We start from the raw sequence: 13,067 nt of genomic DNA on the forward strand, positions 1-13,067 counted from the left end.
CCATCCAAATATACATTACAAGGCTGTTTTAACAGCAGTTTGTAAAAACAAAACAAAACAGGAAGTCATCTCCAAGTTTATTATTAGGAGACTTTTTGAATATGTTTACATGAAAGGATGCCATGAGACCACTAAAAATGAGGTGAATCTGTAAATGATACTATGGAATGCTCTAAAAGATAAAGAGCTTCTCCTAAACCGCCACAATGTGCTTGCTGCCAGAACACAGGTGTTATAAAAAAACACCACTAAAGCAAAGCCAAAATGGAAAAGGAAAAGATTCAGATTAACATCACTATCATTAGACATGTAGATCTGGGCAAGTCCATCACTACTGACCATATGATCTACAATATGGTGGGATCAACAAAACACCACTGAAAATGGTGGTGTTTTGTTGAGAAGAAAGCTACCAAGATGGGAAAGGGCTCCTTCAAGTATGCCTAGGTCTTGGATAAGCTGAAAGCAAAGCTTGACCATGGTATCACTGTTGACATCTCCCTGTGGGAATTTAAGATCAGCAAGTATTATGTGACCATCATTGATGCTCCAGACTATAAAGACTTTGTCAAAAACATGATTACAGGCATGTCTCAGGCTGACTGTGCTGTCCTGACTGTTGCTAATGGTGCTGGTGAATTTGAAGTTGGTATCTCCAAGAATGGGCAGACCCATGAACATGCCCTTCTGGCTTACACACTGGGTAATTATTGGTGTTAACAAAATGGATTCCACTAAGACACCCTACAGTCAGAAGAAATATGAGGAAATTATTTTAGTATCTACAATAAGAAAATTGGCTACAATCCTGACAAAGTACCATTTGTGCCAATTTCTGGTTGGAATGGTGATAACATTCTGGAGACAAGTGCTAATTTGCTTTGGAAAGTCACCCATAAAGATGGCAGTGCCTGTAGAACCACTCTGCTCAAAGCTGTAGCTTACATCCTGCCACCAACTCATTCAACTGACAAGCCTTTGCATCTGCCCTTCAGTATTGGTACTATTCCTGTAGGCCAAGCACGGTGGTCACCATCGCTTCAGTCCATGTCACAACTGAAGTAAAGATGATGGAAATTCACCATGAAGGTGTGGCTGAAGATCTTCCTGGGGATAATGTAGTCTTCAAGATTAGGAATGTGTCTGTCAAAGATCTCCATCATTGCCATGTTGCTGGTGACAGCAAAAATTCTCCACCAACAGAAGCAGCTAATTCACTACTCAGTTGATTATCATAAACCATATAGAACAAATCAGTGCTGGCTATGCCCCTGTGCTGGATTGTCACAAGGCTCACACTGCTTGCAAAAAAGATTGATCATGGTTCTGGTAAGAAGCTGAAAGATGGTCCTAAATTCTTGAAATCTGGTGATGCTACCAAAATTGATATGGTATCAGGAAAGCCCATATTTGTTGAGAGATTCTATGACTTTCCTCCTCTGAGTTGTTTTGCTTTTCATGATATGAGGCAGACAGTTGCTGTGGATGTCATCCAAGGAGTAGACAAGAAGTTTACTGGAGATGGCAAGATCAGCAAGTAAGCCTAGAAAGCTCAGAAGTCAGACATCCACCAGAGCCTAACCTCTGATACAGAACTACCCCTACCTATCAGCAGACTACCACAAGAGCTGAGACCCAGCTCAGACCATCTCCCACACCAGCCTGTGCAGGAGCCAGGCTCACAGTAGGCCTTGGCCCACTGCTCCACCAGTGGGGCAGACACCAGCCAGAGCCTAGCCTCTAGCACAGGACCACCCCTTTTGACCAGCAGACTACCACGAGGTCAAGCACAGCAGCCCAGATACACCCACACCAGCCTGTGTGGGGACCAGGTTCACAGTAGGCCTGGGTCCAACCCTTCACTAGCAGGCATATGCTGGAGCCCATCTTCTGGCACAAGAGCACTTCTTCTGACTAGCAGACTACAGCAGGAGTCAGGCCCAGCCCAGATCTGTCCACACTGCCTTGTGCAACCAGGTCCAAGGTAGGTCCAAGTTCACCCACACACACACACACCTGGAAGCCTAAGCCTAACCCACTTCCATCTTGGGACACTGCAGTTATTGCTATAGCCTTCCCCACATAGTAACTCCTAACTTTTTGATGACAGGGCCTACAAACAGCTGCATCTCAGAGCAGGCATCCCAAATGGAGTATGAAGCCCACTCTTGCAGCCCCATTTCTGTAAGACATTGCTTCTGTCTTGAAACACTTAACAATTATCTCAAGTTATCTCTGTTATTGCTGCCACCAACCTTAGATGCAGTAGCATACACTGAGGGACCCCAGCAGGGTCTGGAAGCCCAACATTAAGGTGAGGTACAGACAATCTGCATGGGTACTACAAGAATACAGGGAAGAAAGTGTAATATCTCAGATCACAGTGCCAGAAAGGAAGACATATAGACAACATGAAAAAAACAAAGGAGGAAAGTGCCCCAAACAAACTAGGATACTATAATAACAGAACCCATGGACAGAAAAGTTGATAACATGTCAGAGAAGGAGTTCAGAAGACATCAAGGAGGAGATTAAAAAATTCTTAGAGGTAATGAGAGCATAGACACAACATATCAAAATCTCTGGGACACTATGAAAGCAGTTCTAAGAAGAAAGTTCATTGCATTGAGTTCACTACTTAAAAGAAGAAAAAGGGAACAAATAAATGACTTAACATTACATCTCAAAGCCCTAGGAAAAAAAAGACAAATCAACACCAAATGCAGTAGAAGGCAGGAAAAATAATTAAAATCAGAGCTGAAATCAATAAAATTTAAACAAAAGAAACAATTGAAAAAATTGACAGAACAAAAAGCTAATTCTTTGAAAAAAAATAAAATAAAATTGACAGACCCTTAGCCATGCTGATGAAGAGAAGGAAAGAGAAAACTCGAATCACTAACATACATAATGAAAAAGGAAATATAATTACAGTACAGAAATACAGAATTAATTAGAAATATTTTGAAAACTTATACTCCAATAAAATAGAAAATATTTAAGGCATTGACAAATTTCTAGAGTCATATAATTTTCCCAAATTGAATCAGGATGATATATGCAATTTAAACAGATCAATTTCAAATGACGAAATAGAAGATGCCATCAAAAGTCTACCAACCAAGAAGAGTCCAGGACTGGATAGATACACAGCCAAGTTCTACAAGACCTTTAAAGAAGAACTAATACCAACACTCTCCGATTTATTTCAGAAAATAGAAAAAAATAGCAGCACTTCCAAACTCATTCTATGAGGCCAATATCACCCTGATTTTAAAACCAGGTAAAGACACATTAAAAAAAAAACTTCAGGCCAATGTCTCTAATGAACATAGATACAAAAATTCTCAATAAAATTCTGGCAAATTGAATACAAAAACTTACCAAAAAGATCATGCACCATGATCAAGTGGGATTCATCCCAGGGATACAAGGTTGATTCAACATACAGAAATCAATAAATATAATTCATCGCATCAATAGACTTAAAGAATCATATGATCATCTCAATAGACAGAGAAAATGCATTTGACAAAATACAGCACCCTTTTACGCTCAAAACACTACAAAAACTAGGGATAACAGGAACATATCTCAACATCATAAAGGCTATCTATGCTAAGTCCCAAGCCAACATCATTTTAAATGAATTAAAACTAAAGACATTCCCACTAAAAACTAGAACAAGACAGGGATGCCCTCTTTCACCACTTCCATTTAACATAGTTCTTGAAACACTGGCCAGAACAATTAGGCAGATGAAAGAAATTAAAGAGATACACATAGGAAAAAAAGAACTCAAATTGTTACTATTCGCTGATGATATGATTCTATATCTAGAAGACCCTAAAAGTTCCACCAGAAAACTTTTAGAACTAGTAAATGAATTCATCAAAGCAGCAGGATATAAAATCAACACTCATAAATCAAAGACATTTCTGTATATCAGTGATAAATCTTTAGAAATGAAAAAGAGAAAAACTACCCATTTACAATAGCCTCAAAAAAAAAAAAAACTTGGGAATCAAAGAAAGAGGTGAAAGATCTATACAAGGAAAGTTACAGAACCCTAAAGAATGAAGTCAAAGAAGACCTTAGAAGGTGGAAAGATCTACATTGCTCTTGGATAGACAGAATTAATATTTTCAAAATGACCATACTTCCAAAAGCACTATACAGATTTAATGAAATTCCAATCAAAATTTCAATGACATTCCTCATAGAAATAGAAAAACCAATCATGAAACTCATCTGGAAAAATGAGACCCAGAATAGCTAAAGCAATCCTTAGCAGGAAGAGTGAAGCAGGTGGCATCACTATATCAGACCTTAAACTATACTACAGAATAATAGCAACAAAAACAGCATGCTATTGGCACCAAAATAGACTGGTAGACCAATGGTACAGAATAGAGGACACAGAGATTAACCCACAAAATTACAATTATCTTATGTTAGACAAAGGTGCCAAAAACATGCATTGGAGAAAAGATAACCTCTTCAACAAATGATGCTGGGAAAACTGGATATCCATATGCCACAAAATGAAATTAAACCTCTATCTCTCGCCATGCACAAAACTCAACTCAAAATGGATTAAGGACTTAAAAATAAAACCAGAGACTCTGCATCTAATAGAAGAAAAAGTAGGCCCTAATCTCCATCATGTGGGATTAGGCCCCAACTTCCTTAATAAGACTCCTTTGGCACAAGAATTAAAATTAAGAATCAGTAAATGGGATGGACTCAAACTAAAAATTTCTTCTCAGCAAAAGAAACAATCTGTGAGGTGATAGAGAACCTACATCTTTGAAAGAAAATTTTTACCCCTCACACATCAGATAGAGCACTAATCTCTAATATATATATACACACATACATACATACATATAGATATACATATATATAATATATTTATATTTAATAGGTATATAAATATATATATAATAGAGTATATAATAGGATATATAAAAAACTCAAAAAGTTAAACACCAAAAAAACAAATAACCCAAAAAATAAATAGGCCAAGGACCTGAAGAAATACTTCTCAGATGATGATATACAATCAATCAACAAATATATGAAAAAATGTTCATCATCGCTAGCAATTAGTGTAACACAAATCAAAACTTCTCTAAGATTTCATCTCACTCCAGTCAGAATGGCAGCTATTTTGATGACAAATAACAATAAGTGTTGGTGAGGACATGGGGAAAAAGATGCACTCATACATTGCTGGTGGGACTGCAAATTGGTGCAGCCAATATGGAATGCAGTACGGAGATTTCTTGGAAAATTGGGAATAGAACCACCATTTGACTCAGGTATCCCTCTCCTCGGTCTATACCCAAAGGACTTTAAAAACATCTTACTCCAGGGATACAGCCACCTCAATGTTTATAGCAGTACAATTCATGATAGCTAAACTGTGGAACCAACCTAGATGCCCTTCAATAGATGAATGGATAAAAAAATGTGGCATATATACACAATGGAATATTACTCAGCAATAAAAGAGAATAAAATCATGGCATTTTCAGGTAAATAGAGGGAGTTGGAAAAGATAATAATAAGGGAAGTTAGCCAATTCCAAAAAACCAAATGCCAAATGTTTTCTTTGATATAAGGAGGCTGATTCATAGTGAGATAGAGAGAGGGAACATGGGAGGAATACATAAACTCTATTTAGGGCAGAGGTGTTGGAGGGGAAGGGAGGGGGCATGGGGTTAGAAATGATGGTGGAATGGGATGATCATTATTATTCAAAGTACATATATGGAGACACAAATTGGTGTAAATATACTTTGTAGACAAGCAGAGATATGAAAAATTGTGCTCTATATGTGTAATAAGAATTGTAATGCATTCTGCTGTCATAGATAAATTTAAAAAAAGAAAGAAAGCTCAGAAGTCTAAGTGAATATTACCCCTAATGCCTGCCACCCCAGTCTCAGAACTATTTGTCTCAATTGGCAATTTAAGTTTAAGAGTAAAAGACTGGTTAATGATAACATTGCATCATAAAAATTCCAGAAGGAAAAGAGAATGTTTTGTGAACCATTTGTTTTTCATGTGTGGCAGTTTTAAGTTATTTGTTTTTAAAATCATTACTTTTTAGTGGAAACAACTTTACCAAAAATCTGTCACAGAATTTTGAGACCCATTAAAACAAAAGTTTAATAAGAAAAAAATACATGGAAGAAGTAAGCTGCACAAGTATATAGAATGATCCATTTCATAAAGTATAATTCCCGGAAAATTGTAAAATTTTCTGGAAAAACTTGAGAACATCATTACTTTTGAGGGGAATTTCTGGGGTTAAGAGTGCAGATAGACCAAATTTTTTTCCTGCTTTTTTGATTGTATACTTTTTTGTACAGTTCAGCTGTTTAACCTTGGAGAAATATTGCTAGTTAATTATGAAAGCTAATACATTTTTTAAATCAACAACATTTTTCATAACATCAACAAATAAAAGTAGTTAAAAATTATTTCTTTCATATTAGTAGTATAAACCTCAAAATACTTAGGAATGAGCTTTACCAGATGTCCAATTGATGAAAAAAAAGGGTCATAATTGTATTGAAAAACATAAGATGTGAATAAAAGGAAAAATAGTCCAGGTCACTGGAAAGAAAATCTATGACAGAAGATAATAGAGTGTGTTTCTATTTCTATAAGGGTTAGTGACTGAGAGTCACAGGTTGAGGCTTCTAAGGAGAATGGTGATAGTGAGGAGCATGGAGACAGTGATGAGGTTTGTAGAGAAACTCATGGTGGCTGCAGTGGGATATGCTGTGGATAGCAATCATGGGTTATCAAGTAAACCATAACTGTGGTGTTGATACTGAGAATCTGTAGGAAGCATTAGGGAATGCTTGATTTGGTGATGGGTGAGAGCTCTAGAGTAGGGATAGAGACTGGAGGAGGAAGCCCCCGGCGCCAAGCCAGACCAGAGGAGGAAGCCTGCCCCCCCCACCCCCCACCCCCCGTGCTAGAAGCCCATCAACCCTTAAAATCCATCAAAGGGGGTGTGGCTACCAGCACGGTTCTGTGGCTGATCCACGTACCCGGTTTCCAACTCCCCCACCCTTAGCAGTGATAACTCAAAATATTTCCCACAAGATTTTGGGGGTTGTAGCTATCAACGCAAAACAACAACTGAACAGGCACCTGGTTTCCACCTTAGAGGCTAGAGTAGGAAATATACGGGTGGAAGCTCATGTCCTTTCACACTGGCTATACCCACCACCCTGAACACAGAGGCTCAAGCTAGGAATAGACAACGCCACCTACTGGAAGCAAGGAAACCAGTGTTCTAAGAGACTTTTTTTTTCTCTCTTTCTTTCCTTCTCTCTCTTTCACAACCTCAACATATGTGAAACCAAGAACTGTGCATGAACAACCAAATCACCAAAATAATATTAATATAGAGGAACTGTATATACCCCACCTTCCCCCCATTTCTTTCTTTATTTCTTACTTTCTTTTTCCTTCTCTCTTATTTCTCTTTTCTTCCTTGTTATTTTTTTTCTTTTCTTCATTCTTATTCTCTCTATCCCACTTTCAACCTCCTAACTTTTGCTATCTATACATAGGGTAGCTATCTAAATACAGATAGGAGGTTGAGTCTATACATTCTTCCATAAATTACCAGTCTATTGGTTAGAGTTCTCCAAAGGTGCTAAGTTAGTTTAACTTCATACCCTCACCCCTTTCCCTCTAAGTTAGAGTCAGGGATGAAGGGTTCTGTCAGGGCATAACTGGGCTGGTATGTATGTGTGGTTCTCACATAGGGATGTTTAAGTCCAATGTGCCAGTATTGAGAGTCTGTGAAGAGATTGTCTGTAGGAGCAGTTTCTGGGGCCTGTGGGATTATTAATTTGGGAAATCATGTTGAATACTATAGTTGTGGAGTTATGTGTGTGATTAAGTGTTTGATGTTCCCCATAATTGGGTATTTCTAAAATCAGTTTTCACACACTTTGTGGGCCTTATGATTGGAATCATTTTTATGAGTTGTCGGAAGCCATTCTCACACGTGACTGGGTGACTCCCGGTTAGGGTCTGAGGCGCTCTGGCTGTGTCGGAGCTTTCCCGGCCCTCTCCTGATGAGAGAACCTGTCCGTGTGGGGGTGTAACTGACCACTGACCCCGGAGGCCCAATCACTGACCCTGACCTTGGAGTGCGGCTCCCCCTTCAACCTTCATTGGATGGAATTATCCCCTGAATTTCTTGCTCCCCAATAAAAGGCTACTCCCTGGCGTGCTCTCTCTCTCCTGCTAGCCCTGAGTAATCCTTGCTGCCCTGCCGGGCGGTTAGAGGAGGGAACCAGAGAGGGGAGCCGTCTCGGACCTGGTCATAGAAAAAGGTAACTGAGTCTGTGTGTTTATTTCGATCTCGCTAGCTAACTTTTATGCCAAGAACCTCATTAATGAAACCATTGCGCTGGCCGCGTGGTAATGAGTCCCATGGTGGTCTATGATCAGGGTATCTAGATGGATGATTGCCCCTTTCACTGTGGAGTTTTCTGGCTCCAGGTATTGATTGGGGGTGTCTCAGAGAGTCAGTCATTAAAGTCAATGATTGCTTGCCTCATCATGTTGTCCTTTTTTGTGACTCTCCTCCTTGCTCATTTTTCACCACCATACTGGCTTCCTTGTTGTTTCTCAAACATGCCATCTTTCTGCTTCAATATTTTAACAGTTTCCTTGACCTAGAATGCTCTTCCCTCAGATATCTCCATAATTTATTCCCTTACTTTCTTCAGTATTTTCCTTGAATGTCAGTGTCTTGTTCATCACCCTAATTAAATTTATTTCTACTGAGCACTAATCACTACATATGCTACTATGTACTTATTTATGTGTTGTTATAGTCTGCTCACCAATGACCATCCCCATGTAACCTCAAGAGGACAGAATTGTGTGGAATTGTATGGTCTGTTCAATGCTATATCTTTAATATATACAATGGTCAAAGGCTCAAAGTATATTATTGACTTGTTAGCAAAACTGTGGCATCTGTCCTTCTCTTATTTTAGTTTTTTTTTTTATTTCTCTTCATTTTTCTTTGCAGTTATAATCTGGCAAAGGTGAAAGACCACATTGAGTTGACTGAATGCCCTCAGTATTGACTTTCAATGGATGAAAAAGATATTGCTGTGTAAATCTTTGTGTGTCATGGTGATATATGGAGGACTTTAAACTATTTCCCAAGAACCTGGGATCTGACTGGGCCCTTAGGAAATGTCTTAGCTGATGAAGAAAGAACTGATTTGATGGCTAATTATTTCAGAGAGGGTCCCCTTGGGCATGTGCCAGTGTGATATTATTTTAAATTACTGTTGGTTTGTAAAACATTTTAACATCTGGTAGAGTTAATGTTGATTCATTGCACTACTTTTTCATAGGTTTCTTGGCATTCTCCCACAGTAATGTTAAGCATGGACTTTGGAAGCAATATGTTTTAACACATTGTTAATATTTTTCTTTGTTAATATATTTCTGGTTTAGGGGAGAATAATAATCTTTAAAACATTGAGACTTCCTATGACAAAATGAGTTATGTCTTTCCATTATTTCCAGAACTACTTTATGTCCTTTGATAGTTCAACATTTTTCTTGTTTTCACATTTCTTATGCATATTCCACAGGGAATTTAAGTGGGTCTCTTCTGTCTTAGTTTATTTGGACTGCTATAACAGAATACTGTAGATTGTTTGGCTTATAAACAATAGAAATTTACTTCACTCAGTTTTGGAAGCTAGAAAGTCCAAGATCAAGATGCTGCTCGATCTGATGAGAATATATCCTCTGGTTTACAGATGACTAGCAGATGGCTGGCTTCAATCTTTGTCTTTGTACAGAAGAAGGTGATAAAGTATATTTGTGGGCTGGGGATACAGCTCAAGCAGTAGCACGCTCACCTGGCATGCGTGCAGCCTGGCTTCGATCCTCAGCACCACATACAAACAAAGATGTTGTATCCGCTAAAAACTGAAAAATAAATATTTTTAAAAATTCTCTCTCTCTCTCTCTCTCTCTCTTTCTCAAAAAAAAAATCTTTAAAAAAAAGAAGGTGATAGCTCCTTTCCTTTACATAGCTTTCCAGAATGTCTTTTATAAGGGCATTATGGGCATTAAATGTCCCCAAAAAAGTGTCCCAGAAAAGCTCCTCTGTCAATGCAGGAATACTCAGAGGTGTAATTATTAGATTATGAGAGCCATAACCTAATCAGTCCATCCTAGTTTTAAAGGACTGACTAGACGTTGACTATAGGCAGGTGGGGCATGACTGGAAGAGGTGACTCACTGCGGTTGTGACTTTGAAGTGTTTATCTTCCCTATATACCCTTCTCCACCTCCCTCTATGCTTCCTAACTCTGCTATTATCTTAGTAATTTTTTACCAACACTGCTCTTCTGCCATAATGCTCTGCCTTGCCTTGGACCCAGAGCAATGGAGTCACCTAACTACAAACTGAAATTCTGAAACCATTAACCAAAAAAAAAAAAAAAAAAGCCTTTTTTCTTCCCCTGATCTTGTTGGGTATTTTGGTTACAGCAACACAAAGTTGACCAACACACCTAGAAATGCAATGAATGTGAAAAACTTTTGCCCAAAAGTCATGTTCCATTGTACATCAGAGAATTTATCCAGGAGAGAAACAATGTACATGTACTATATGTGTCATAGAATTTATTAGGACAGCACCTCATTACACATCAAAAAACACACATAGGAAAAAACTTCTATAAATGCCCTGATAGTGAAAAAAATACCTAGGAGGAAGACCAACATCATATATCAGAGAATTTATACTGAAGATAAACCCTATTTTTATAAACAACATAAAAATGTTTTCAGTCTTACTCTATTCCAACATGACAAAAGAGAATTCACACAGGCAAAATCTTCTACAAATGCAATGAATGTGTAAAAGTTTGCATCCAAAGTCAGAACTTCACAGATTTTTAATGCAATGAATATGGACAAAATATCAGACATAACTCAGAACTTTAAAAACTTGCAAAGATTCATACATGAGAAAAAACTCATGAAGGAAAATGGGAAAACATTCATCCAGAAATCACAACTTGTGGTCTATGGAGAATTCATACTGTTCTTCAATATGAATTTACTGAATGTGACAAATTCTTTACCAATAAATCACATCTTATTTTACATCTAATAATTCATACTGTTGAAATATATACATATATATATAATGAAATGTGAAAACCTTGGCCAAACTTAGCCATCATTAGACATAATATGTATATGAATGAAATGGCATAGAAGGTGACTACCCACAACTCACAACCCTCTCTAAATCAGATATTTCATACTGAAGAAAATCCACCAAAGTTCTGAATGTGAGAAACTTTCAACATGATGTCCAGGTGTTGCTCACATTCCACACAGGAAACAGATTCAGGATCACTCCGCATGAATTAGGCTGGCAACTAAAAGACTATACAAACACAGAAATACCTTTTTCAGGGGTCAGGGATGACTCCCACACTGGAAGGCAAGAGGAGCAAGGGAGGCAAGAAGCAAAAGAGCGAGCACACCTGAAACTCCCATCCCCTATTTACTGGGGAGAAGACATTTGATAGAATATTCCACCCAGATAAGGCTAGGGGTAGGATTTTGAAGAGTGGAGTCTTGCTGGATGATATCTTGTGATCAGCAGATTGACTGACATCTTGGCTAGTCACACCCATCTCGGGTGCTGTGTGGGATCACAAGCAGAGCAAAAGGAAGGCAAACTTGTGTTGCATGGCCCAATTAGCACACAACACCAGACCAGTCCCCTCGTGTGGCTCAAATGTGCATAGCTCACACACACAGCCCATGGATGGCTTGTAGCATCCAGGCTTATTAAACAAATGATTTGTATGGAGAATAAGTCATGCAAATTTAATGAATTTGAAAATTATGTTTACATAGATACATTGTCACAAGGGAATATGCTTTTAAGACCTGACACCAAACATTTCTATAGAAGGTAACTTAGAAATTCTATTATATTTTAAGTATCTGAGATACCATAATTACAAATCAAATCTGAGGACTATCCCAAACAGACCAAGGATTATCTCCATTAATATAGTACTATCAGTACACTACATGGAGATAGTGGGTATGAATGTAATATTAATTTATATAGAAATGGTACAATATAAAAGAATACAAACTAACAACCTCTAAACAAAACAACATCACTTTATACTTAAAACTTTTTCAGATAATAGAGAGCATTTTAGATTGTGAAGTAATGACTTTTTTAACAAGATTTATAAATTATAACATCATATCTTAATTCATTTACAGGCAAATATAACTTGTTATTTGTTATCAAACCCTCTATTCAGAAATAATACAATCTTATATTTTGTTTCTGTGTCTGGAAAAGATTTATTTTTTAATTTATGTAACACATGAGAAAAGAAATATATTAACAATATAAACTTGAAAGAACTGTATTATTCCATGTCCTTTACATGGCAAAAGGCAGAATTGCATGATTTACTAAACTTCTTAAATAAAGCATTTCTTATATTCTTATCTTTAAATTTTGAATAATTTAATAGATATACAAAAGTAGATTGGTATAATAAGACTCAATGTTAACATCATTCATCATTCAGCACTCAAAGTTGTCAAAATGAGGCTATGTTTCCACAAAAACTTAACTCTGCTTATATTATTTTGAAGAAAATCCCATCCATCATATCATTTCAACTATATGCATGTCATGATAAACCTATAATAATGAAGACTAACATAAAAATATCTTAAAATTATCAATGATTTCTTAATAGTAAATAATATCTGGTAATGTTCAATTTTTTCAGTTCTCTCAAAAATGCTGGTTTCACCTTGTTTCTTTGTACAATGATTCAATAAGAAACACCATGTGAACACTGGGTATATCTTTTAAGTTTCTTTTAACCCATGGACTCTCTGTCATTGTTTTCTACTTTTTGAAATTACTGAAGACACCAGACTAATTTTCCAATAATTTCCCATGGTTTAGAATTTGTCAGTTACTGTATTCC

The 13,067-nt window shown here is 37.2% G+C and overlaps 1 pseudogene; it reads left to right on the plus strand.

The window, feature by feature from the left end:
- The first annotated feature begins 264 nt into the window (after positions 1 to 264).
- LOC143400393 (putative elongation factor 1-alpha-like 3 pseudogene) lies at positions 265 to 1,688 on the plus strand (annotated as a pseudogene).
- Positions 1,689 to 13,067: the final 11,379 nt, after the last annotated feature.

The sequence above is a fragment of the Callospermophilus lateralis genome, chromosome 5, assembly GCF_048772815.1.
Source record: "Callospermophilus lateralis isolate mCalLat2 chromosome 5, mCalLat2.hap1, whole genome shotgun sequence".
NCBI lineage: Eukaryota > Metazoa > Chordata > Mammalia > Rodentia > Sciuridae > Callospermophilus > Callospermophilus lateralis.